General features: G+C 44.5%; 1 protein-coding gene across 2 annotated transcripts in view; it reads right to left on the reverse strand.

The window, feature by feature from the left end:
- Window positions 1–10,252, reverse strand: part of CNTN3 (contactin 3) — a 99,446-nt gene extending 89,194 nt beyond the window's left edge. For both annotated transcript variants that reach the window (XM_030956757.1, XM_030956756.1), the window contains exon 1: window positions 10,128–10,252. The gene's annotated coding sequence lies outside the window, so the exon portion shown is untranslated. The remainder of the gene's footprint in view (window positions 1–10,127) is intronic.
- Between the last annotated feature and the right edge of the window lie 11,688 nt (window positions 10,253–21,940).

The raw sequence follows: 21,940 nt of genomic DNA on the forward strand, positions 1-21,940 counted from the left end.
TTGACCACAATGAATCAGAGAAGCAGGATTTTTCAAAGCCTAATATTAAAGGAGACTTTCAAGACTTCTTTCACTTTCCTATAATATTAATTGGATCTCCATATATTGGACTTCATGGAGTGGAAGAACACAACCATAGAGCTTTGCCAACTGATGATAAAGCCTTGCTGGGATTTTGTTTCTAGAAGTACCAAACCCTTTTAATCAGGAAAAGTCTCAGGTACATAAAACAAAGAGCTGTTTTTTTTAGAAATCTTCCACATAATGCAAAGAGAACTCGTGAAATTTATCAGAATAATGCATTCCTCAGCAGGGTTGGCAAGGAATTGATAAGTAACAAATAAAAAGTGTGCCCAGAACTGCATCTGGAGAGAGGCAGAGAGTGCCCAGAGAATCTGTGGCTGTCCCTGGATCCCTGGAGTGTCCAAGGCCAGGCTGGACAGGGCTTGGAGCAGCCTGGGACAGTGGAAGGTGTCCCATGGATGGGAGTGGAATGACCTTTAAGGTCCCTTCCAACCCAAACCATTCTGGGATTCTCTGTAAATTCACTGTGAGTTAAACTTTACAAAAGGAAAGAGTAAATGGGTTTTCCATCAGTGCAACCTTAACATTTATTTTGTGACAGTAAGAAAACCACATCAGCTCTCTGCTGCCATCCCTGCTTGTATCTCAACCCCTTTGCACAGGTGCCATTTAACCAGTTCAAATCACTTTGCATAGCAATAAATCAATCTGAGAATGGAATGTCCATTACCATCTTTAATTAGGCTTATTGGACAAGCTGCTGAGCCTTCTGGAAAAGAAAAATGTGGATCTTTACCAATCTAGAATTAAAAGAAATTTGCATTAGAATTACAGGCACTTAACTGTCTGCAGTGCTTACTCTGGGGAATAATGCACCTCAAATTTTCCTGAAAATACAGAGGGACTGCTGATTCCTCTGTCCCTGCTGCAGGGAGCCAAGGGCTGGCCTTGTTACAATACTGCAAAGGGGCATCAGGACAGAGGAGACTTTTTTTCTTCTGCTTGTTTTGCTAGGTTGACTGCAGGGAAAAAAAAAATCATTTTTATGCTTAGGGTGTTGTATGCTCCAAATAAAAAATCCAAGCCTGGTTCTCTTAATAATGTCTCTCTCTGGACTATTTTCTGCTGGACAGAGAACATCCCTGGACACTAGAAGTAAGTATGCCTATGTCATTAGGGATTTTTAAGTTTGAGACATACAATTTTTCAGGCTGGAAACACCTACTGTGACAATGCCCAGGGTTCCCAAAAAGGCAGCAGGTACCAGGTGAGGAATTAAAAGGATTCAATGACCCAGATCAGAACTGATGCCTGCCTATTCTGCATGAAGTAATCAAGAGCCCATCTCAGAAGGAGAACGGACTGGAGAAAACTCCAGATTTAATCCCAAACCACTGCACAGTTTTCTATCAGTTTCACACATTTTACTGATGTGTTTTCATCCTGTAGCCACAGCTACACAAAGGTCTGGGAGCTTTTTGTTCTTGCAGGAGGAGGTAACTGAGCAGGTTATCAAAATCAGCACCATCAGGATGCTCAGATGCTGGGGGAAGAGAGGACTGAGTTAAAACAGCTCCACAGGAGAAGGTGCTGGTGCTTTGCTTAACTTCCTAAAGCTGCTTAGCTCCAGATAAGGAGCTTATGCAACTTTCTTAACCCTGGAGAACATCCAGCAAGTGATGGCGAACAGTGCTCAGGTTGAGTTACACTTGGGACAGACATCTCAGGAGCCATCCTGCCCTCTGACCAAGGAAAGAAACAAAAAACCCAAGTCCCTTCCCAAGAAAAATCTGTCCAGGAAGAGTCAGGTATGGTTTAGTAGAGGAGATTAATTCCATGTTTGTTTTCCTTGATGTTTCCCATGCATGACTTGGGCAATGGCACAGTAAGCCCAGTTTCTGAGCCAGAGATTATTTCACATTTCCAAGTGGAGCCTGACTATGAAGAAGCTGCTTTGTGGTGGTACTTTTGAAAGCAGAAGAGCTTTAGAAAGGAGTTTAAACTCTGCAGCCATTCCAGTCACCAAACACAACTACTGTGGGCTGTTCAGACCCTTTATCTGGAAATAAACCTGGAAATAAACCTGAAAATAAACCTACCAACCCACAATGGGCATCATCAAGGGTATTTATGGGACAGGACAGGGACAAGGTCAAAGCCCCAAGGACTTACAACAGATTGATTAAGTCCATCCAAGCTGGGAATGGAATGAGTAACAAACAGGAGAGAGATGCTCCTGTTGAAGAAAGCCTGAAAAAACTTGGAGAAGTCCATTCTTTCAGCTCAGTGCCTTCTGGAGAGGCACCAAGTGCCACCACCACCACGTCCAAGGGCGTCACACACCGGGTCAGGGCTCAGCACCAGGGGCTGGCACCACTCCCCTCTGCAGCCAGGGGCTCCCAGGCTGTGCTTCTAAAGAAGATGGGACATTTCCTTATCAAGGACCACCTTATTTCAGCTATTTTGTAGGAGGACAGATCTGCAGAGTAACCTTCCAGTCTCCAAGTGCACCTGATGAAAGACTGGAACTTTCTCATCTCAGGATTTCAGTGTGTGAAGCATAGCTCTGCAGCAGGGAAGAACCTGCTACAGAAAAAAGTGCCAAGTAAAATACACAGTCTCTTATTCGAGGAGCAGAGGGCATGAAACTTGACTTATCCTTCATTCAACAGTTGCAGAAGAACAGCACTGTAAAATGTAACACCTCTTCTGTTTGCATTTTAAGCTTATTGAGGAAAAGAGATGCTCAAAGAGACAATAAACTACAGCTCTTAAAGCATTAGAAACACTGCTCTTCACCAGGACCACAGCAATTTTTATTTTCTTCAGCAATACAATGGCAAAAATAGTCAATGAGAGATTCAGAATCAAATAGCTACAAAAATTATAGTGAGAAATTGAAAAACTGCAATATCTATAACCAGGTTAAGCTCCACAACTAAAAGGAAAACTACCACATGTATGCAACCCCTCCAAGAACTGCATTTGATTCTACAAACAGTTTGCCAGTTCTCTGTAAGGCTTCATTGCTTTCTCCACTATAATTTTAACATGATTTTTAGACCAGGAAAGATGCGACAATCAAGGAGAGGAATGGTGCTGTGTGAGAATGCAGCCCCTCAAAAATGGGGAGGAAGAGGACAATAACTCTGGTTTACATCAGTTTAGCTCCTTCTAGGAGGAAAGTTAACTCCTGCTTAGTTAAGAATAGAAAAGAAGTCAATGCCAAGAATGGGAAAGGGTTACACATGAGCAGCTGCTGCCCCTCATCTTTTCTAGAAGGATAAAAACCCATTTCAGTGCATTTCCCCTGCAGGCAGGCAGGGATGGCACAGAGCTCCTGGGGGCTGTGAATGCAGCCCTGGGCTAACACAGGTCCAGGTAAACTGAATTTAACCCCAACACACAAAACTCAAGCTTTCAGCATCAATTTAGCCAGCCAACTTCTACCTTTTTTAGCAGGAAGACATTAGGGAAGGAAAATCAAGGTGATCTTCTTTCTTTTAGGATCAATGATGAAATCTTGAGTCGAAAACAACAAAACATTTTCTGAGGGGTGGAAAGCTCAGTGTGCAAACAGGCGCTTTTCATACCCCACTGACACACACACAAACATAACAGCTCTGCAGCATCAATAAATCTTTATCCAAAGGAGGTGCACACTGCTAAGAACATGCTCTTAAATGCTCAACTGATGCACTTGAAGGGCTGCAAACCACAGAAACCTGGGGTCTTCTACTGATCCCAACAGTGCACAGGAAAGCACCTGTGTCAGGGTAGATGCTAATGGTTCCTCATCCTCTTTCTTTATAGCATTTGTTTTTAAAAAGTGAAAAAAAGGGTCATTTATTATTTAATTGTCCTGCAGCCTGTCCTTGAGCACACAAACTTCAGAGGTAAAGAGGTGCTAGTGGTCAGGCAGTGACCTGGCAGAAATGTTCCCAATTACACCCTGCTTTATAAATTACCCTGGTAGAGCAAACATGCATATACAGCCTTTTCTTTTTATTGTCATTTACAAGCTACACCAACACACTGGGCTGAGATGTTAAATTACCCAGGGTGCTGCAGAGAGCTCTCCTCCCACTCCCCCTTGCCCACACAACAACCTGCACCCCACTTGCAGCAGCAAGCACTAAAAAATTTCCGATCAAACAAAGAAAAAGTCATTGCAGGAATGCTGATATTTTAGTCATGAGCTTTTGATGTGAGAACTGCACCACCCAGGGCCACACCAAGGGCTATTACCTGCTCCAGCATCTCTCAAAAATCAAGTATCTTCCCCACTCTGGCAAAAACAGACCCTGTTTTCATGGCTTTACAATCTAGCTTTCCTCAAGCAGCAGGACAGATGGACAGGTGGGACAGACACATCCAGGTGACTACATGGAGCTTTAAGAATGCAGGATAAAATCAAAATATTTTGCAATATCCAGGGGAATAAACAGTAGTTTCTGCAGCTAAATTTGCTGGTTTCTCCCTGTAAAATACTCCACAGTAATATGTCATTAGAACAGTATTTTTCATCTTGCACATTTCACCAGGAATGCTAAGAGATGCCAACTTCAACAAATGGAATGTCTTCAAATGCAGAGATGCGTGATCCTTCTGCAAATGAACTATGAAAATCTGTATGCTTGCAAGCTAAACAGAATTTATCATTTACTGATCCACCCTGGATTGGATTAGACAGGAATTGCTCCTTATGTAGTCAAGTACTGCAGTACACTGGAAATTACTGTCCTGACCTCAGCACAAGCAAAAGGGATGCTGGACATGCTTCACATTAAGCCAGACTGTGGAAAACCAGTTGATTTTCCCCACTAGTTTACTCCAATGAGAGGTTTACAGCTACAAACAGCTGTAATTTATTATATTTTACATTTCACAAAAGGCCTGAACACGTTGAGCAGTAATACTCTTCAGAATTGTCAAGGCCTATTGAAGTGAAATATGCTTCCCACATCAGGAACATGGCACTGTGATTTCAGCAGGGCTAGAAAAGCAGTAGGATTTTTTTTTTTTTTCAAACAGGAATAGTGAGAGGAGAGTTTTTAGAATAGTTAATACCAGGGTAGCTCATTACCACTTGTAATGTTGGTGGAAAAGGAAACTGGATTTAACCATAATGTTTCAACAAGGCTCAAACCACTTTTTTCAAAGGTACAGTAAAATTCAAGATTTCTCACTTCTCTGTTAAAATTAACTGTACAAGTGGGTTTTTCCTCAACCACAGATCTCAAAACCAAGGGAACAGGATCTAGGAATAGATCTGTAGGAACAGATCTATAGGAATGGTAGGAGATCTGCCCTTACCTGGTGCCTCTCCAGTGCTGTGTCCATCAGCCCTCAGAGCAGCTCTGGACTCCACAGCTTCCTTTATGCAGCATACAAGGGGCTTACTAGGGTTAAAAACTGCTTTATTTAGTTTTCTTAATTTAAACCCAATGCAGAGGGACTAATCTGGAAGAGCTGAACCAGTTCAGCCCTTCTGGACTCATTCTGCAATAAGCTGGGCTCAGGAAAGCAGAGAGAGCTCTCACACACCTGGTGGGGGCCTGCAGGAGCCCTGCTCCATCCTGGAATTGCAGAGTATCAGGGAGCACAAGGGTCCCCAGGGTCTCAGGGAGGTTGGTGGCGCTGTCTTTAAGTCAGATTTCCCTTGCACAAAGATTTTTTTCAGCACTTTCCAGCTCACACCCCCTCGCCATCACAGGCAGTGCTTCCCCCTCACACTGCAGCATTATTTGTATTTGCCAGCAACCGAGAACTGGCTGACAAAAAAAAAAAACCCAGACAAGTCTGGTTATCCCTGCTTTTCTGCTCCTATCACCACTCACTCCCAAGCCTTTTACAGCCCACAGCTCATTTTCTGAGAGCCCCCAGCTCTGCAGTCCAGATTTTAAGCGTTTCACGATTCAGTCAAACACAGATAAAGTTCCTCCTGTGGGCAATCAGGATTAAGAAAACACTAAAATACATGCTGAGGTTTCAAATCCTGGCTGTTCCCATTAAATGGGTTTCTCCAGAACAGAACAAGCTGCAGGTGGGATTGTCCAGGGCTGAGCACAACTTCAGCAGCTCCCACTGCTGCTTCCTCCAGCTGGAAGTGCAACAACTTTGCCAGTTAATTAATTATTCGTGACATTAATTAATAGATAAATTTTTCAAGAGAAAAATACCTGGATGTTATAATTTGGGAGAAATTTCCACATCAGCTGCGCCAAATGAAAGTACTTATTTTAAATAATATTATTATGCTTTATTACACTTTAAAAGTGAAATTTTAGGGGTATAAAATGAACTGCTGTTTAAAAATAAAGCCGATGCTGTGAGTAAACACTATGACCTGCATTTCAACTGACCAAATTTCAACATGCAGATTTTAACTTTTCACCAATAAAATACCACCTAACTCCATTATTTCACCAGCTGCCCACCACCTTCACTCAATCAAGAAGACTGAGAATCCATAAGATTTCTGAACTCCTGCCACTTCCCCTCAGTCTGTATTAAGTCTTTTCTTCGCATTAGCACACTAAAAAAAATAAATCAATATAAATAAATTTCAGTTGACGGTAGTCAAAGCTCAAAGGTTTTTCCCCCCCTTCCCACTCCTGTTACCCCAGCAGAGCTCTCCTGGGTACACTTCTGTTTAAAAGGCCATCAGCTCTGATCTGGTTTTCATCTGTCTCAGAGGACCAGGAACTGTGTGGCCTTTTGAGCTCTGAATCAGGAAAGTACTTCTCAGTTTATGCAAACCTGCAGCCCTGACCTAATCCTTTCCTGGTCAAGGCACATTACAAGATATCACTGATGCTTATTTCATTTTTTCCTGCAATTAATTTTCCTACACTACGTTCTACAAAATGTGGACCATCAAATCTGCACTGAAGAGTTTGGGCTACAATTCTAAATAGCTTCACTAAATCAAAGGTGGAGATGTTGGCATGAGAGGAACTACAGCTCTTCAAATTTCCTTTTTCTGCATTCCAGTTGTTTTTCAATGGGATAATCACTGACTGAAATATCCCTGATTTGGTTGAGAGAGGGAAACTTCAGCTTTAGAACTGAAAAACCAACAAACCAACCAACCAAAAATACCTGAAACAAGAACTGCTGTCACTGCAGATATATTTTAAAGACAGCAGCAACAGAGCACCAAGGCAAGTCCATTTCCAGAGCCAGTTCCTGTGGCACATTCAGTTCTGAAGAACCAAAACATTAAATTCCTAAGCTTCTCCAAACCAAAATTAATTTCAGAGTATCCTGCCATTTAACCCATCTTGACATCACCCATGCAGAACAGGAGCTTCAGCCAGGCTTGCATCACACAGGTCCCTTGAAAAAGTCATTTTTCATCACTTGTATCTCCAGTAGTGCCCATGTGTGCATGAACCCCAGGGGACTCTAATCCACTGTTCCCTGGTTTCCCAAAATGAACTGGTAGATTATGGATCAGGCAGCACAGCAAGACAGACCTAGCTCCAAGCTGAGCACCAAGAAGGATTAAAAATTACTTTATACATGAACAGACTTTCCATTTTCCCTGATTTTCTAATAAACCAAGACCAGGCTTGTAATTCTTTCTCAAGTCATCCAAAGTCAGGAGGGATGCTCACCTCCAGCCCCAGTCACTCCTCATCACTGATCCCTTCCCTGTAGGTTTGCTGGCTCCTCAGACTCCTCACACCACTGTGAATACACAAAAAAAATCTCCTTTGCAGACTGCAGTTAATCTGTGTCTTCTGGTATCGAAGTAAATCCTGATGATCACTTCCATACATATAAAACCACTGGCTTATGTCACTTGTAAGATTCAGCCTCTTCCAGGAAGAACAGTAAAAAGATTGAATCTATTTGCAGAAACCTCCCGTTGCTGTATCACAACAACATTAAGATGTTCTTGTGGTATTGCAATGGGAAAATTCCCACAAGAACATAAACATAAACAACATCAAAGACAGCAAAGCTAGCTCAGAAAAAACAAACAACCAAAACCACCGCCCCTGCACAAGTGGTTGGAAGCATTTGTGGGTGGAAACTTCAGAAGCATTATAGAAAAGTGACAAGAAAATATGGCACTGCTCCTTAGCTACGGTGACGCGATCTTCAGGAATTTAAAGAACAAGTAGTTTAGGCAGGTCCATATTTCACATCCAGCTCAAGGGTTTCCAGGGTGTGCAGCCAGCTGGGTGCATGCTCGGATTTCTGGACAAGACCCCAACTTAGGCGACCAACACTGGAGCTGAGTGAGCCACAGGAGTCACCACCACAGCTTGGCACCACCCCACAGCAGCTCCAACCCCCCAAAATCCAGTGGTTTAACTTCCTTAACACAGAAAAAACCAAGCTGCAGATCAGCTAGACAACCCCTACCTGTTCTATCCATTGAGGAGCCATCCACAAAACCCACTCTGGAAAAACCCCACAGCCACTGGCAGCTCGCACATCCTGCGCTCCCAGCAGCACCTCCCACTGGCTTATTCCAGAAAACAGCAGAGCTCCCATCCATCCCCTGCTGGGCAAGGGAGTAAGAGTGAGAAGCAGCAGGAGCAGGGATCTTTGGGAGCCCGGGAAGAGCCAGCGTGGCAGGACAGAGCTCACAGCACCTTTCGCTGCAGCCCCAGCACCAAGTCGGCAGCGTTTTGGCAAGAGTTAAGCACCTTCACTAATCATCCCCCTCAAATGCTTTCACAAATGCATTTGCCAGATTACTGTGGGAAGTCTCTTGCATGATAAACAACTTTCTGGAACAATTCCACATGGGTAGTAACACACTTTCAGTGCTTACAAGTTCAGTATTTCCATTCCTGATTTTAGTACTTCGTTCATAATTTCCTGTATACATTTAAAAAATACATCACTGAACAAGCCTGGCATGCAGCTTAAGCTGGAGTTCGAGTTCCTCTTGCAAAATACAGCAGTCAATACTTTGGAGAGTTTCTTGTTCTTCATAACGTCTTGGTTTTGATTTTTGCACTCAGTAGAAATACTGACATTCTTTCCCCCCGTGTAAAACACGACAGCAAAAAAATCAGTATTGATTCTGTGCGTGTGTCAGTGGCACCAATAAGGCAAACCTAACTAACCAGTTCCCACCCAAGGCTATCCCTGGATCATTCCCCATCAGGAACGGGCTGATCTCCCTCCGACGCATCCGACATAATGATGCTTGGGTTTGGGTTAACCACAGCAGGCACCACGCTGGACTGCCAACAAGGTGACACACCACGGTGCTGGGGACACCAGCAGCTCGCACCCAGCCAGGTATGAGCCACGAAGTTGCAAGGGAAGGCAGATGAGCGGTCAGAGAGGGAGCAGCAGAGCCGGGGAGCGCTGCAGGGGCTGCCGCGGGGAGCGGAGGCAGCGGCTATGCCGAACCACGGCTGAAACTTGGGGCCGGCTCGGTCTGCTCTGCCCGGCTGACGGCAAAGTTCCGCCGTGGCCACGACTCGGTCAAACCCGAACGGCCGCGGGGGACGTGCAGAAAGAGCGAAATTCTCATTCGAGAGGGAAATGAAAGAGCTTTTCAACGAGCGTTCACTGGCGCGGTGCGGGGGCTGTTTCAGACCAGCACCGCCACCAGAGCTGGGGGCGAGCTGCCGTGCGCGCCTTCTCGCATTCGAGACAATTAGCACTTAATTAAAAGCAAAGCCAGAGTCTCCCAGATTTAGAACTTGAGCAACTCCAGACTCAGAACAATTTTACAGGGGAAAAAGCCCAAACCCCGTGCAAACGCTCAGACCGCCGGCAGCCGCACGCTCCGGCGCCGCCGGACCCGGAGCGCATCCCCAGCGCCGGGGGAGCCACGGGCGCCTGGCGGAGCCCTCGCCCCCGGGACAGGCGGACCGGGGGGGACAGCAGCTCCCTCCAGGTGGGCGAGGAGCCTCGCAGTGCCACCAGCCGGGATCACCCAGGCGGGCAGCAGCACGTACCGAGCGCCCGTGCCTGGCGCTGCATCCCCCGAGCCCGGCAGCGACGCGCCCGGAGCGGTGTCCGTGTCCCCGGTGCCGCTGCCCTGCTCCATCCCCCCGAGGGCATACGAGCGGCTCTGCGCTCCCCTCAGCCGCTGCCCAACTTTGTTCCCCGAAGTTGCCCACCTGCAGCCGAGCCGTTCCGGCCGCCGCAGCGCTGTCCTTCCCCGCGGAGCCAGCGCCGTAATCCTGCAGCTCCCGCGGCTCCCGGCGCCTCTTCTGGAGCGGCGCTGGCCGCGCTCCCGGCGGCGGGGCGGGCCCGGCGCGATCTCCCGCCCACCGCCCCTCACGGCTCCTCAACTCACCGCCGCGGGGCCGTATAGCCCAGCCCGGTACAGCTCAGCATGGCACAGCCCAGCCCAGCACGGCACAGCCCCTCCGGACACAGCCGGGCCCGCCGGCGCCGGGGATGCTCCGCTGGCGGCGGCCGCGGTTCCCCCGGGAGCCCCGCTGGACCCACCCGCTCAGGGGGGATGCGCTGCCGGGGAAAGTTGAGGCGTTATGGCTTAAATGAAAACTGCATCTCGTTTCTGGGCTGGAAGCCCAGGGAAAGAGTCAGGTTCACGTAGGTCGCTGTGCAGGAGCCGGATGGAGGTTTTATTGGATCTGGCTCTGGCTGATCACAACATTAGAGCTGTGTGGTGTAATTAAGGCTGAGCAAAATTCCTTTAAGTTCTTTTTTTTTTTTTTTTTTCCTTAGCAGGTAGTATTAAAACTTCCTGAAACCTGTATTATCTTTCAGCATCCCAAAGCACAGTGAAGTGTGTGTTATAATAAAGTGTGCATTCGCTCCCTGTGCCTCAGTTGAAGTCAAATTTTACCAGAGATGACTTTGTCTTCAGAGCCACAGTGGAGTGTTGATGTAAGAGAGTCGATCATAGCACCACAGAACGGTTTGGGTGGAAAGGGACCTTAAAGCCCCTCCAGTGCCACCCCTGCCATGGCAGGGACACCTCCCACTGTCCCAAGCTGCTCCAGCCCCAATGTCCAACCTGGCCTTGGGCACTGCCAGGGATCCAGGGGCAGCCCCAGCTTCTCTGGGCACCTGTGCCAGGGCCTGCCCACTCTCCCAGGGAAAGATTCCCACCCAATATCCATCTAACTCTGCCCTCTGGCAGTGTGAAGCCATTCCCTGTATCCCATCACTCCATTCCCTGTCAATTGTCTCTCTCCATGTTTCCTGCAGTCCCTTCAGGCGCTGCAGGGCCACCCTGAGCTCAGCCCAAAGCTTCTCCTGTGCAGGGGAACAATGCCAGCTGTGCCAGCCTTTCCTCCCAGCAGAGCTGCTCCATCCCTGGGATCATCCTGGAGCCTCCTCTGGGCTCTCTGAGCAGCTCCAGCTCCTCCTTGTGCTGGGATCTTCCCAGAAGGGAGAAAGGACTTAATGGCTGTCATTTTGTGCACAGAAGAATTCTGGACAGGGTGGTGATGCTCTGCTGTCGTGGCATAAGGAGGAAGGATGTGAAGAAAACAATTTGCTTCTTCAGCAAATAAGATTTAAGTCACTGCCACCTCTGTTTCCCTTCCTGTCCAGTTGTGTCATGAATTATTGAAATGTGCTGGCTGAAAAACAATGACATCTCCTCTGGGGAAAGTAGAGACTTGACACAGCATCTGTTGACCCAGACTTGGTGCAGGAGCCCTGACCTGAAGAGATGTCCTTACTTCTCCATGCATGTGCAGGTTTATAATTAAGAAATGTCCAGCACAGGAGTGTAGCCACTTCTGTAATGAAATGTGGCATTGGTCTGAGGAAGGGATGTCAAAAAATAAATTATCTCAGGAAAACAAGATGCATTTTTAATTGGCAGAGTGTGATCAAATAGGATTCGTAGAGATGATAGAATTACAGGGATTTAATGAGCTACCCTGAGCTGAGCACAGAGGTTTGTAGCAGTGAGGTCCAGCTCAGCCCTGGCATGGAGCAGGAGGGTGCACCCAGCCTGTTTGGGCTGCTGTAGCACAGTCTGATCACTCCACCACATCTCTGACACCCCACTTTGGGCTTTTGCCTGGAAGATAATCCTAACTTCCAGTTGCTATTGCATTAATCCTCAGCTAGGACTGGGCTCAAGCTCCCCACAAGCTGCAGCTCAGGCAGAACGTGCTGGCTGTGAGCTGCTCTGTGGGGCAGTGGCCAAGCACAGGGCAGGAGCCAGCCCCAGATGCAGATCTGGCTCCCTCAGAGCTGTGCTGCTCACGTACTCACAGCACCCCAGTCTTATGAGAGCTGACAAGGTCAGGGACCTGTGGCACAGCTCTCCACATGGAAATAGCAGCTTTAGCTGTGCAGGCCAGCGGGAGAAGGATAGTCTGTATTTTTATGCTTGACCAACCACAGAGGCTGTTCAAATTTTAAAAATGCATCCTGCAGTTTGCCTTGCCTGGTGCCCTTTGTCACCTCCAGCCCAGCCCCATTTTGGACTCCTTTGGCCAACTAATATATTTTTTTTCAATTTCATTTAGGTCAAGGACTTCAAATTCCTATCATAGGTATCAAGTTCGGCCACATAAAAGATACTTTTATTTTAAGTTTGTCAGAGAGGCACTTTATGAGATTGTGAGGTTGAAAAGATGACTCTAATCTCTAGGATGACAAGTTAAAAAGGACGAAACCCACTCTTCCCCTCACTTATTTTCCAGCAACCCAGGCACGCAGAAATAGTGGGTTTGTAAGTGCTTTTCCTGTATTCATTTCAGAAAACACAGCACAGGTGCAGTATCACCATAGACTTACTGAAGGGAAGCAATTTGCAGACAGTGAATTCTCTCAGATTACCTGGAATGTTTTCACACAGCCCCTGAGCCCGTGCTGCCCTTCTGCCATCTGGGGCTTCTGAACCCGCTGCAATATTCACCTTCAATGATAACAACTGAATTACCAGTCTCATGCTCCTTCCAGCTAATGATTTTTTTTCCATTTCCACTTGTCATTCAGACATCGCTGTCTACAGCTCTCTGAAATTACATGTGAAGAACAGCAATGCTCCTACTCTAGTGTTGTCTAATTAAGGCCTCCTAAGAATCAAAGTGGGGAAAAAACCCTGCACAGGTGTAAGCAGGTACATGAAGATCGTATTTAAACTTCCCAATTAATCATTTGTTTTGAAGACCTGGTTTAACCCTGTCCATCCTGATGACAGCTATAGACCTAAAATATCAACTGAGCTCTTGCTCCTATTAATTACACCCTCTGACTGTTCTCTGCATTAGTTGCTGTGTCCTTTTCCCAGCAGTTTTTCCATGTTCATCTTTCCACCACATGGATTGCCGCCATAACTTTTGTGTCCTGCTTTGACAAACCTTGTTTTCTCAAATTTGAGATGGAAATTTAGCCGTCAGTAACAAGCGGACTCAGATACACTGTAAATTCCTCCAGAAGAAAAAAAATAGTGTTTTTCTCCAGCTGCTGTAGCTTTTGAAGAGTTTCTCTTACCACTGGCAGAAATACCAAGGGAATCAAACATCTCTAGGACATTACCAAAGTGGGATTTGGCCAATGGGGCTCAATGAAAGACCATTAGTCTGGCCTTACCACTGACAATCATTATCAGTTTCAATTAACTAAAACAGCCTGGAAAGTAGAATATTAAAAATACATTTAAAACCTGTTGAAAATTTAATTTTCAGTCCTTCTAGGTATAAAGGTTAGAGCAGCCCACCTCTTCCAATCACACTTTCAGGCATTATATGTCAATGGCAAAAATATATGGACAAAATATAGGATCCTTTAGATGCAGTTAAATGAGTAGAAAATCATCTCTTTCCAGTAATACTTATGGATTCTTATTTAAAGAGAACTGCTTAATGTCAATTTAATCTTCCGAATTTTTAAGTGACACATCCCTCCTTAAGCTGACACTGATACCAACTAATCTGAGGCCTTGATGTGCAGGCACAGTTAAGGGATTGTGCATTTCTTTCAAGATCGAGGTCAGCTGTAACAACTGTTTTTTGGGTTTTTTGGAATATCTGTATCACAAGCCCAGGGGAGATTCCTTGGTGTGGTGGTGCCACAGGATAAGCTGAATTCACTCCCTTGCCTGATCCATGGTCACCAACATCAGCCATGTTCCTCGTGCCCATGGCCAGCTGGATTTTGGACAATCCTGCTCTCCACAGGCCTGGAAGGTGTTATCTTAAAATAACTCTGTTCTCAGAAGCAGTCAGCACAGCTCTGGTCCAATTTCACTGAATTCAATGGTAACACTTCTTTTGGCATCGAACCCAATTGATTAAATCACCAAGCATCTTAAAATTCCTATTTCAGTGCCTCCATGAGCTGCTGCTCGTGCTAATAAATGGAGAGTGCAACTGGTGTTGGGAGCAGCAGGAGGGAAGGGCCGGAAGGGGAGGCTTAATGAGTGGCTCTGGCTGTATGAAGGAAATTAATTCTATGGCTGGATTAAAGAGCAGCACTGGAAGCCTCACTTTGCCCTGACAGAATCTGCATTTCAGGGTTTACACCTCTGTAATCACCCCAGTGGTGTTCTGTGGATGCAAATGTCCTTAATGCAGGCAGGACCTGCAGCAGGCCGCCGTGACTATTCCAAAAGCCATCAAAGAAAGTGGATTATGTGCAATTGTGCTGGAGAGCATCTCACAGAAAGAAAATGATAATAGGAAGGTTAAGTGCCCAGCAAGTGCAAACTGATATACAATATCTTGAAATCGCAGAGAAAGAAAATTAAAATGGGGAAATGATTTCACATATAGGTAGATGGAGGCATAAAAGCAATCTGGGAACTCTGGGAGGGAGAGCAATGAGAGTGGTGCTGTCAGATGTGCAGCCTCTTGCCCATTAGAAAGAAGTGATTGAGGGCTAATTCCAATAAATGGGCAATTTTATTTTCGTCATTATTTCAGGCTTGGTTTTTTTGACTCTGCTTTTGTGTGTCGTTGAAATATTTGTGTATTAATAGCTACTGATTTTAATAGCATTACAGTAATTTGAACATCTGCAGCTACCAGGCATTAAAATACCATCACTCCCCTGTATTTCAAGTTATTTTTGCAGTACTTCTGCCTGATTTTGTCACACCCATTAAAATGCAAGGGATCAGTTCTTATCATTACCCATTAAGTGGCAACCTCGATCTGAAGTGTTCAGCAGGAGCCAGCCTGATGCCTGGAGGCCTGGCCAGCAATTCAGTGGAAGGCAAAGACATTTTATGGCTGTCCTGGAAGCTGAGTGATGGGCTGTGTAACTTTCCTAATCAAATCCAATTAAACACAAAATCGTATTCCCACCACCCCTGCCATCCTTTGTTCCAACAAATTGCCTGATGTACTATTCAAGTTTGCTAAATATGGAACGTTGTATTAATGAGAGGTTTTAATTCCACCAAAAGCTCAGCTTAGTTTATTAAAGAAATGAGATATTTTGTTTAGAGTGCTGAGGAGCTCTCACAGGGCAGGAGGCTGTCTCTGGAGGAGAAATGACTCCTCTCCTTGGCTCAAAGTGACTTTTGAGGAGGGGAACCTACAGAGGATGAATTAATCCAAACAATGACTCTGAATTTGCTGTTCAGAGGATGAAGACAAAAACCAAAGCAGGGGAAGGCATTGCCAGTGAAATGTGGTAGGAAATACTTGCCCAGCAAAGAAATACTCCTGAAAAGTGCTCTGAAATGTGATCACTGGCACTGTGAGGAGAGGAGGAAACAGCAGCTCCTCCTCCTTCTCAGACTCACAGGGATTTTTCCTTCTACTCCAAAGAGCTTTAACTCATATTTTTTAAGTGATCTCTGTAATGGGACAGTATTTGCTTGCAAATGTGATGTAGGATTTTAGTCTTTTCCAAAGTTTTCCCTCCTAGCTGGGCAATTCATGGCAGCCAAACACCAGGAACTGTCTTCATCCCTTCAACCATTTCTTACACAGCACCTTCCATGCAGCCAAGGAGTAATTCTGTAGAACTTTAAAATCGTCTGACACTTTATATGTTAATATAATAAAGTAAGTTCAGGCTTCAGCATTATGCAGTTTCATTCATGAGTTAGCTCAGGCATCCCAAACATGTCTGAGGGAAAGAGAAGGTAAATGCATTTCATCCTTTGCCAGCAGGATCAGATGCAGCCAGATAAAACAAGGAGCATAAATAACGGTGACCTGGAAAGGAACAAAATGAAAACCAGCCTACCTGAGAGATAAATAAGGGAAAAAAGGGCCCCAGGAGCTTGGATTTGGTGAAGTATTTCAGCCACTATTTACATTTGTCTTCATGAAAACACACGCCTTAATGCCTGTCCAGGTTAAGAATACTTCCCTAAATCAAATATTAATAATTTTGAGATCTATAAATACCCCGATGGGAAAACTCTGCATCAGTAATGAATACAAATGACCCTGTGCAAATGTCTTTGAGCAGGAAAAATAAGGAAAACAGCATGTCAGTGACCTCCAGCCAGAATGTTCCTGCAGCTCAGAGTGAGGGCACTTGTGAACACAAGCAGACTTTAAAATACTTGGAGAATGTTAAAATAAAAGGAAGATTCAAAGAGAATTCAAGTTGATAATATATTATTTTCCCAGTTCCTGCTGTTGATGATTCTTGTGCCCCTCTCCCAAACACCAATTCCATCCGTGGCCGGCAATTTTCCACATTCTTCAATAATTCTGTCAAACTTTCCTTGACAGCAGAGTGCTGGCTGACTGGAAGATAACATCTCTAATTTCAGCATTAGAATCAATCCAATATCAGGTTTTCTACTCACTGAAACCCTGCTCAGAGCTGGCTCCAAAAATTTAGAGATGTTGGCCAGAAAGTGGAAGAAAACAAGTTACTGTTTTTTTCTGTGTTTTATTAAACTTTGTCCCACTGGATGCTCATGTTGTTAATTAATTTTTCCTTTACAATTCCAGGTAAGCTATTAATCTATTGACTTGAGGATTTTTCAAAGCCTTTCCAGAAATAAACTCTGGGATGAAAGGATCCTAAGCTATGCATGAAAAGTAGAACTGCTGTTTTGTCATTTTCAAGCCCATGGTTTATCCCAAGCCTCTCTAATTCCCTTTACATGGATGTCAGGTGGAATAATACAATGAAAAATTACCCCAAGATTTTGTTTCCCATTGCAGAGGTGATTTGTACAGAAAGTTTACCAAGTTTTTATATAAAAGTTGATTAAAAAGTCACAAACATTCCAACTCCTGTTATTTAAAAGCAGCAAATTAATGGGGTTTGGGTTTAAATTAATACTGGTTTTATTCTATTCATGCAATTCCATCTCATTATCTTTCGTTCCCTTAATCCCATTGCCCAAAAATTTGCTTTCTGATAGTGAACTCAACAGAAACACTCAAACCCTGGCAGTTGTGGAATGCAAAATCATTTAAATAATATTCTTTTTGCTATTAGCCGTTCCTGGATAATACAGGAAAATGCCACAAAATTTTCATTATTGGAAATAGATGTTTTTTTTTTTCTATGAATTTTTAAATTGCCTCTATTATGTCCCACTGTGTGTGAAATAAATGTGATTTAAACAGTTGTGCCCTCTACTGGCATAAAGAAAGTCATGAAAAAAGAGAAAGAACTCCCTTGTTTCCAGATGTTGTACCAAAACACAGTGCTCAAATCGACTTTTTGTTGTTCCTTGGGGTTTTTTGAATTATGTTTTAGTCACATTTGAAGACTGGATTATTTTCATCATTAAATCTTGGCTATTAAAATGCTTACAGATATTATTTTTAAAATAAAAAATCTGTTTATACTGTTGAGAGATTATAAAAAGGCTTTGCCATAGAAGAATGTGATGGTGGGGACGTTGTGTTTACACAGTTAAAATAACTTCATTTTTATGAGGCTTTTAAGAGCTGTGCTATCAGAGACCATGAGAACAAAGCTGTGTGACAAAGTGCTTCATGAAGTTCAGAGCAGCTTTGGAGCATTCATTTTATAGAAAATCTGGTGCATTCACTTTAAAGGAAATCTGTAGGATTTGATGCACATTGTGAATTTGAATATAGAATTTCATGTCATAGAGAACAATCAAACCTCACCCTCTGCTGAAACCCTTCTAATCAACCCTTCACCTCCCATTTAAAAGAAAACTTGATTTTCTGTCCTATCCACCACTGCTGCAGTTGTCAACTGGCATTAAAATGGAATAATGAAGGAACAAAACCATCCCCTTTGGTGAGGAACTCGCATGCTGCAACTTCCCAGCATGGGCAGGATTAGTCAGGGATGCTAATTGCAATCCTAATTGACAGATTTATGCCATAATATGGAAGCCATTCAGCACAGTGGCAATAATGTTCATATCTAAAGGAGCTGTGGGGAGCAGCCCCACACTGGGAGCCAGCTCCACACTTTTATCCAGCCTGTAGGAACACATCAGATCCCTCATTTTTCACCTTCTGGAAAATGTAGTTACACACTGCAGATTAAATGGATACCAGACCACACGGATCAGAGAAGAAAAAAAATAATTACATCCCAGAAAACTTAATAGTCAGCAGATGAAGGGGCCAGTGTATTCTTGTCCCTTCCTTTGGCTCCAGCATTGTCCCTCTGCAGTGGAAAGAGTTTGTTTACCAGCAGAATCCAAATCATTAATCACAGAATTAAGTTATAATGTCCCCTCTAAGTGGCTTTATTCATAAGGACCTGTATCTGGGGATGAGGTGGGTACAAACAGCACAGGGTCAGCCTTCAGAAATCTCAGGCTGCTATTAAGGGCTTCATTGCCAGAGAAAATGACACTGCCCAAATGAGCTGTAATCACACAGGAAAGCAGAGGATGCACTTGTGCTTATAGCACAGTTCTTTCTGCCAACTTCTCTGTGCTGAACTGTGTCACAGTAGGAGTAAATACTGGTGTCTCAGGTATCACTGTTGCTTTGAACTGCTGTGTGTCTCAAACATGTTTAGCTTTACAGCAGAACCTTTTTCTGGGCCAAAAAAAAAATCCCTTAATATTCTAAGTTAGGAATCTACTGTGTGTCTTTGGTGAATCAGTGGAAAGCAAAATTTTTTTTTATGTATCACAGGAGTATCTCAGAGAAGAAAACCAATTCTATTGCCATGATCATCTCCACCCCTGAGCCTGGTAACCAAACTCTCCACCTTCAGGCTGCTGTTGCAGACAAGTTCATTCCTTGCTCTGCAAAGAGCTGCATGGGGCAGTTTGCGCTTCACTAAGTGGACTCCAATTTATTAATTGGTCACAACAATTAGCCAGAGTGCCCAGGGCTTGATGGCCCATGTGGTTCAATCAGGATCTCATGGATATTCATTCCACTTTATCCACACACCAGAGCTGCTGCCCCATTCCTCTGGCCAGCCCCTTGTCTCTGGCAAAATCCCAGCCCTCTGTGAAGTGAGAGTGGAAAGATTTTCCCTTCCTTTCACATTTTGTTGAAATCTGGCATTTTCTGTGGCCACAACTCCCATGGTGGGAATGCAGGTAAAGGACATCTGAGAGGGAAGTGCTAAAGCGGCCTGGCCCTGAGAGAGAGAGAGGGATTGAGCTGGATCTTTCCCTGAAATTCCCTGGTGTAATAAATTAACCATGGTGCTTTACTCTCCTGAATTCACCACAGGAGCATCCAGACTCAGAGAGAGCAGACTCACCCCACAGGGCCACCTGAAAAGGGACTTTTCTATTTCCTTCATATCATATCTGTGATTTGAGCTCACCCTGTGGTGAAGCTGCAGCTGAACCAGCCCCAGTCCCACTCCCATGGTCAGTGAGGCAGTGCTGGGCTGTGACTGCTGCTGGGATAAACCCCTCAAGGCAGCTCAGCTAAGCCCAAACCTACAAGCAGACAGAGATCCCACATTCTGTGCCCACCCAGCCCTCAGTGATGGCTGTGGAAAGCAGAGCTGTGATTACCTGAGCAGGCTGAGCTTTGAGGCTCCTGGGGGAGCACCTGGGGATGGCAAACCCTGGGATGTGTCACAGCATCTTCGGGCACAGTGTCACCTGTGACTGGTAAAACTTGATCTCTAAGGACTTAATTCAGCTGCTCACCACCTCTCTGCAGCTTGCTTTCTCTTTTTCTGGCCCCTGGTTTATAATTCTGTCCCTTTCTGCTGCTGCGATTTTGCTGTTCTGGGAACTTTGCAGAAGAGAAAAACAAACAGATCAGTGTTTGATGTTGCACTTTCTGTTTAGAAGTTTGTTTTCCTTTCTTCTTCCATTGCATCAATATTAACATGTTGATTCATAAGCCAAATAAATAGAGGCTATAAATACATTCTTTCTGTTTTGTTTTTTAAATTGTGAAAGCTCAAAGTTACAGTTCCCACAGCAACTGCACAATGTTCACATACATTAAAGGCAGGGATATTGCCACCCAAGGCAGCAATCAAATATGCATGAGGGACTTATTTACACGTGAGGACCCTGCAAGTTTGAAATCCCAGAATCAAGAAGCACCTTGGATCTATCCCTGATGCTCTGTTGGCAAGAAAAATCCAATCGTTGGTCCTTGTGGGCACAGGAGAACTTGAACTTGCCCTGTGCAGAAGTGCTTATGGATAATGGGATGGTGGTGCCTTTACTAGAGCTAAAGATGCTGTGGATAAAGTAATTACTGTAATTAGCTGAAATCCACAGCCAGAAGGTGTCATAACAACCAAAGCATTACGAACAGAAATGATTGTTCTCAGTCCTGACGATCCTTAAATGCAGTGCAAGAATTTCTCCCAGTTTGATTGAACAGGAGTGAAGAGTGCTCTGTGTGTTGGGGAAGTCCATGCTATCCAAATGCTGTATCTTTTGCCGTCCATTAATTGATTTAATCCTGGTTTTGGTTTTCACCAACTAAAATTTGGTTTTTAGATTATGAATTCAGCATTTCAGCCCCATACCCTTGCTTAATACTGGGATTCAGTTTGCAACTGATGATGTTCTCTGGGCCTTGCCATTTTAAACCCAGGTTTTCCAACAGCGCAGGCAGTGCTGGCATTGCACCCCAGGGCAGGAATTTGGGCATCTCCCTCAGCAAGTGCAGTGTTGCTTTGTAATCCAACATGTGCCCCCTGCTAATGAGGAGCAGCCCAGAGAGCCCAGTTCTCTGAGAGGTGCCTTGAGAGGAGAGAGAATTCAAAAGAGAGAATGAATGTAAAAATGTAACAAAATAGATTATCTTCTTTTCCATGGTCTATTATCACAAATAGTAGAGGCTGTAGGCATCAGATTTCAGTGATAAAAAGAGAAGCAGCGTCTCGTCAAGTGACTGAATTCTTGGTGCCATTAATCTCTTACAATCTAGTAATTAAAGGAATTGGAGGATTCCAGAATTTGAAGGGAAGGGCCATTAGCATGTTTAACTATAAGCAGCTGGATATTTTATAGGCAAAAATGGGCGAGTGCTGATGAGTTTTTAGGCCTCTGCAGCCCATCTCAGCTGCTCTGGCAGCTCTCCTCCAGAACACAAACCAGAGGGAGGATTTATGACCCAGAGGAGAGCACTGTCCTCAAGTGTCACCTTGAACCTGCTCATACAGACAGGCCTCTGCATTATCATCCATATCCCTTGAATTCAGCACCAGCATGTGCCACGTTCTGGGAGGATACAGGAGCCTGGTGTCTGTTTCTGTAGAGAATGCATCAGATTTGTTTTGACAGAAATAAGAGTGATTAGCATAAATTTACCTTACCACAGGGACGGCGTTTGAAAGCAGTTGTATCAAAGCACCATCATTTCTGTGGAGCAAGTTTGTGCTGCACTGTGAAAGATGCCTTTTAAAATGCTTTTATTTCTCTGAAAAGCAGCAGGATTTGCCAGGCAGATAATTTTTCAAAAATGTTCCAGGATTTCTTATGGATATTAATTTCTGTTTAAGCCTCTCCAAACTTTGGCAGGAAGACAAGTTTCATTTTTCTCTAACAATTCCTTTAGTTCTGCAGATGTTGTAGCCAGATTGGCAATAAATTTTGCTGGAACAGTTAACTCAACTTAGGGAAAGGTGCTGTTATTTAATA

This window comes from Camarhynchus parvulus, chromosome 12 (genome assembly GCF_901933205.1).
Source record: "Camarhynchus parvulus chromosome 12, STF_HiC, whole genome shotgun sequence".
Classification (NCBI taxonomy): Eukaryota; Metazoa; Chordata; class Aves; order Passeriformes; family Thraupidae; genus Camarhynchus; species Camarhynchus parvulus.